Raw genomic sequence first — 6,425 nt, forward strand, 5'->3', positions numbered from 1 at the left:
TTGTAATTAATATTTCTACTGCATATTTAACTAACGTAAAAAATTAAGGCTGCTGTATAAATGATTATATATTTTTATTGTTATGTACTGTAATATTTTTACGTCTATAAATATGCTATAAAAAACCAACATTAATAAACCCCAAAATTTTTTTTACAATCCTCAACAATTAAAAAACAAGTTAATAAAAAGTCTAGTGACAATTTAAGCGCAATTTCCTTAATTAATTTTTTGTGACCGAACGAATCACCCGTAGATGTTTGCACAGACGAGCAGAGCTAGTCCCCGCCCCCTCGCGAGATCTGCGCGAGTCTGGCCAATGTTACAATTAGACGGTGAGCTTGGTTTGGAACCACCGCTTCGCTTCTTCTAGAAATATTTGTATATTCTTAGTAATCTTAGCCAATACAAATTAGAAGAAATTAATTTTTTGTGACCGAACGAAAGGATATTTTTGAAAACTTTCTTCGGCAATTTTGTTCTAAATTATGGCAGGAATCGATTGGTGAATGTTTCAAGTCGCTAAGTGGTCTGGTTGTCGAGATATGGGCCAAAACTGCATTTGTTCGAGGTTTTTTGGCTTTTCCGGGAAATCCAGGAAGGAATTCCGGGAAATTTTTTGGCCCACTCATCCTCGGAACTTGCTTAACATATTTGCTTTGGAACTAGTCCTCGTTGAGGAGATACGACTTAAAGCTGCGGACACGCTGCGGACACATCCATAAAATCCATCCATCCATCCACCCATCCATTCATCCAGAAATGACGAGTTAATAATCGCAATCCCCCAGTATGGAAATTGCGCTAAAAATATTTCTTAACATTTTTGGTGACTATTTCTGGAACGAAAAATGGCGACTTTGTACAAGCTTTTATTTAACTCACTTCCTCGTCAGATCGAAACGGCAGAGCAAAATATACGGTTCTTAGTTGGAACGTGGGTCAACACATAAAGACAATGCATCGTGACATTAAAATTGACTTAATTGGATGCCTAATTAATTTTTTACGAATTAATTAAAATTTTGACCAAATTAATAGGCATTTCTATCCACACGCGTCAAGTTCAATAGCGCATATTCACGTTCAACAGGCGCGCAATGGTTTTTAGTCATGAAACTCTATTGTAAATAAAAACATGTAAAGTACTAAAACTAATGCACTAAAAAGTAGAAAATAAATTATAGACTACTATTTATCTACTGACGGTACCACTTTGATTAAGCGCCTGTATTATTTTTAATTTGATACGAATTTTAAAAATTATTGATGTAATTGATAATATCATCTCCCCTAAGTCACAGGTAGGTGGAGAGATCGATGTCTTTTGAAAATTTCTGGTGTGGCGCCATTTTCAATCTCTACCTGTATCGGTAGTTCACAATTGTTCTGTACATATCTCACATGTGTTCCTGATTTCCCTTTGTTTTACCTTATTCTTCAATTTTTCAACGCCGAATATTTTTTATTGGCATCTTCAATAGTCAGGTCAATGTGTTTAGATTCTAGTTTTACAATTTTAATCAAATTGTCTTTATATTAGATCGATGTTTACAAGTGGACTTGTAAGTACCGTCAGGGCACTGTCATTTTTTTAGGATTTCTTGGAAATGGCAAATTTTCGATGTGGAGTGACATAAATATTATTTTGATAATTAATTTTCAAAATGTACATTTATTAGATGGTTAGCATAGGGTTAACCTCAGAAATATTGTAATTAATTGCAGATTTCTAGTAGTAAATGAATAACAAGAATAGAGGTGGCAGTTGCAGGATCGTTTACTAGTTCTAGAAGTAAGATTTGTTAGTTATATTTATTGCAAAAAACTGTTTTGTCTATAATAGCTAGCGTGTACACTTTTTGAAGAAAATAAGTTACTCCTATAGCCATATCAATAAAGTGGCAATTGAAGTAGTATACTAATTTTTGTTCAAAAAGGTATAAGCCTACATTAAAATAAACTATATAACAGTAAAAATATCAAAAGTCCTAAGAATAGTTAACCAAAAAAGAACTTAACAAGTCAATTTCTTCGAAATCAACCAAAAGTGTTTTAGCAGGTTTTGAAAGTGGACTCCTCACATGTTGACCAGTAATAGTCCATACATCGTTTTGTAAATTATTTTTAATCAGTAAACACACAACAGTAGGCCACTACGGCTATTCTAAACACATTGAGCTCACTTCTATTTATGAATTTACATTGTAGTGTAGACGTGTCATAAAATTCTAGTAGGCTACAATTATACTAGTATTACTACTAGTAGTGTAGTGAATGACTAGGCTTTCGTTTTCAAAATATTGTTTATGCTACTCATTGGAAGCTACCAGCAAAAGTAGGCTTAGTCCGGCAACTATTGCCACACCAGAAAGACGACAGAAAAATTTAAATAATGTATCAGGTATAAGGAATGAGGAGCATGACATGTCGGCACATTTTGCTGTGTTTGAGGTCTAAGATCTGTTCTGATATATCCAGTAAAAATCGTACTCAAAATATACTTTTGTGCAGTGTTTATGTTTAAAAATTATAAAAGTGATTGTTATAATGATTGCCATGTTATTAGTTATTAGCTCTATCGTTCTTTCCTGTTTTGTACATTTTTTTTATTTTTGGAAAAAACGTCGTACATTCCTGAAGACACTTATAAGTACTAACATATGTTTGGGCCCTTAAAAATTTATGAAACAAAATTTCCCTCGACATATGCTTTAAGTGTGAATAAAGCAATATGATAAAACATTGTTTAAGGGCAGGTTAAACCCAAATTGAAAACTATGTTTTAGGACATTTTTGAGTGATAAGGAAGTAGTAACAAACATACTTTATGAAAAAAATCCAAAAAAAATCACTAAAAAGTTATGGTTTTGTGAAAATATTTTCTAAAAAGTGTCATTTTTAAGGTAAAATAGCTCAAAATTAGCCCTCATTGAAATCACAATAACACAGCTTTTGTTTATCAGAATAACAAATCTTTAACGGTGGCCGGAAAGAACCGCAACGGAAAAAAGCGCAACGGAAAAAAGCGCAAAACAAAAAGCGCAACGGAAATAAGCGCACACGGAAAAAAGCGCAAAGAGAAAAAAGCGCACACGGAAAAAAGCGCAAAGAGAAAAAAGCGCAAAGAGAAAAAAGCGCAAAAAGAAAAAAGAGCACACAGAAAAAAGCGCAAACAGAAAAAAGCGCACACGGAAAAAAGCGCAAAGAGAAAAAAGCGCACACGGAAAAAAGCGCAAAGAGAAAAAAGCGCAAAGAGAAAAAAGCGCAAAAAGAAAAAAGCGCACACAGAAAAAAGCGCAAACAGAAAAAAGCGCACACGGAAAAAAGCGCAAAGAGAAAAAAGCGCACACGGAAAAAAGCGCAAACAGAAAAAAGCGCAAACGGAAAAAAGCGCAAACAGAAAATGCGCAACCAGAAAAAAACAACGAAAAATGTGCAAAAGAGAAATTTAGCACAAATACCTATATCGACTAGATGACACATTTATACATGACTGTTAGGGCTGCTGTGAGAGTGTCGTGTTTGACTTTTTTCTGTTTGCGCTTTTTTTCCGTTGCGCTTCTTTCTGGGAACCATCTGTAATATAAGTAAGGATGAACTAAAACAATTAGAAAATAATAAAAAATGGATTTTAGCCAAATTTTTTAAATGTGAGAACTAAAAATTTCCCAAAAAAAAGACAGCTTTAATTTTATAAAATGTTAAGTTTCAAAGATATAGAAATTATTTTTGTTCAACTTTACAAGCATTGTTTAGTGAACATGTGTGAAAAATTTCAGCTAAATATCTCAAGTAGTTTTTGAGTTATAGTGATTTAACTGGTAAAATTTCGTTGAAAATTTTGAGAAAAACGCTAAATAAGGAAAAATATACTAAATTTGAAAAAAAAAAACGAGAAAAAGCGAAAATGATACAAAAAAAGTCATTTTTAAAAACTTCCAGTTACATAAATTGAAACTGGAGCTTCTTAGTCAGCAATAAGAACAATTATTTTAGTTAGTTTTTAATTATTATGTTGCCAAATGTCGCTTAATATTGGTGAATTACGTCATTATTCTCTTTAATTTAAAAATTATAAAAAATATTAGCAATACGTAATTTTGCAAAATAATTATTAAAAAATTGAATTGTAGTTTCACAAACAATAGATTTTAAAAAATCAACATTTCTGACTTAAATATGTATTTTTTAGGGGGGGGGGGGGGAGGAGGGTTTAACCTAGCCCTTAAGAAATATGTCATTCGGAACCTAATTCCGTAAATAAAGGGTTAAATAACTCTAACAAAAGCGTGGGCCACTTTAGTATCTATTGGATACCTTTACTAATATTTAGGAAGAGACCCAAGCTTTTCTTAATAGTTACTTAAAAAGTAGTCTATAATTTATTTTCTACTTTTTAGTGCATTAGTAACATAAAAGCTTGTTATTAAAACGTTTTTTATAAAAAAAACAATTTCATGTTTTTTTTTTCATGTGACATTTTTCCATTCATCTTATCTACCTCGCGCATTCACGGACTTTGGAAGACTCGTTTAAATTCCAAAGAAGTTTGAACATTATTAATTTACTAAAAACAAAAGTGAGTGCGAACATTCGGGTGTAGGACAAAAGGCCGACATCCAAAAGGTCGACAGCCAAAAGGCCGACGGGACAAGGCCGAGAGCCATAAGGCAGATAGACCATAAGGCCGACAGACCATAAACAAACCTGAATATTGCGAGATGCCGTCACTGCTGTCTTTCATAGCTCCTTCTATGTAATCGAGGTGAGATAATCATCAAAGAACCAAGTCAAAAGCCGCCGGCATCATCGCCCACATGCAAAAAGGTGGAACGCCAAGAGACAATGCTAGTTGCGATCCTTATAAGGTGGACAATGGTGTCCATGCGACAGGAGATGACGGGAGTGTACAAAGAATAAACAGATAGGGTGGCGTTAGCACCATATTTTGCAAAGAAATCAAACCCAATGAAGTAGAAAAGTCGCGTGCCTTGACTACATGTTAAATACAGACAAAATTTGAATTTTATCTTAGTTTCGTCCGTCGCGAATAGCGTGAAAAAAAGTGTATACTATATTTATTAGATTCATTCTGTTGTGATTGTGATACATGTGTATCACATTGGTAAGTTATTTTTATTTTTTGTGCAAACTTACCCCTTGTGATTTCCCTATATATGGACCAATATATCGGCAACAAATAATTGGCTACATCGAGTGTTTTATTTTATCCTATTGTATGTACCTAAAAATATTTATGATAAACTTAAAAAGTCGTATATAATTACATATTTTATATATTAAACATGCATGTAATTGTAATTTGTTATTTATAAAATTTGTGCGCCTTTTGTCTTGTCGGCTTTTTGTCCATGTCGGCCTTTTGTCCGGTTCCCCAAAAAATTCACGCTGATTGAAAATAATTTATTTGTAAAACTAATTTTCAAAAGAAATTTATAATTTATTTTTTTAAATTGCTTAGTTTAAAACAATTCATTTAACGCATCTTAATCAGTTTTAAACAGCTGTATTACAAATCAGATCTATAGATATTATAAAAATTGGCAGGAAGTTGAGGAAGGCTTGAGTGTGCCTGCCGTACTACAAGTGAAATTATATTTTTTTCTTAAATGAACGTATTGAGGGTCACATATTTGGTCCGCCACTAATTTGATTGCTGGAAAAAAATGTTTTTATATTTACATGTAAAATTTTAGACAAATTGTTTAAACACTTAAATAAATTTAGTATGTTGGTTTTGATTCGGTAAAAAAAAAAACTTTTTTAATACTCGTTGGAAAACAGTTATTTCTTTACAAGTTTATTACGATACATACGCATATGCATTTCCACTAAAAAAAAATTAGTGGAAAAATCTTGGTGACAATGGCGGCCATCTTGAAAATTAACCCCTTCGTAGGTTTTCCAACATACAATAAATTCATAATCTTCTTTCATATTTTGGGATAACTCAGCTAAAAAATTTAAATGTGAGTCCATTAAAAACACGTTTTAATGCCCCAAACTCCCCCAAAATTAAGAGTTTTGAACGGACACAAATTTTGAAAATTCATAATAAATTATATTGAAGATATGCACTTAAAACTTTTAGCTCCCAAAATATGGGAGAAGATTATGAATTCATTATTTATTGGGCATAAAAATGATAAGACATGATTGTTAGGCACATAATGATTTGAATTTTGTTTTTTAAAACATAGGCTGCCTCTTCTTTTAATAAAACAACGCTTTTTCTCGGTTTTTTTTTTTCCAAATTTAGTATTTTTTCACAATTTTATTTTTAACAAAATCATACATTAAATCAAAAACAATATTTCTCTGAAATTTCGAAACATGTTCACTAATCACTGCTTGTAAATACAACTCAAATAATTTCTATATCTTTGAAACGTCACATTTAT

This window comes from Physella acuta, unplaced genomic scaffold (assembly GCF_028476545.2).
Source record: "Physella acuta isolate Inbredline_101_S28 unplaced genomic scaffold, ASM2847654v3 ptg000021l, whole genome shotgun sequence".
Classification (NCBI taxonomy): domain Eukaryota; kingdom Metazoa; phylum Mollusca; class Gastropoda; family Physidae; genus Physella; species Physella acuta.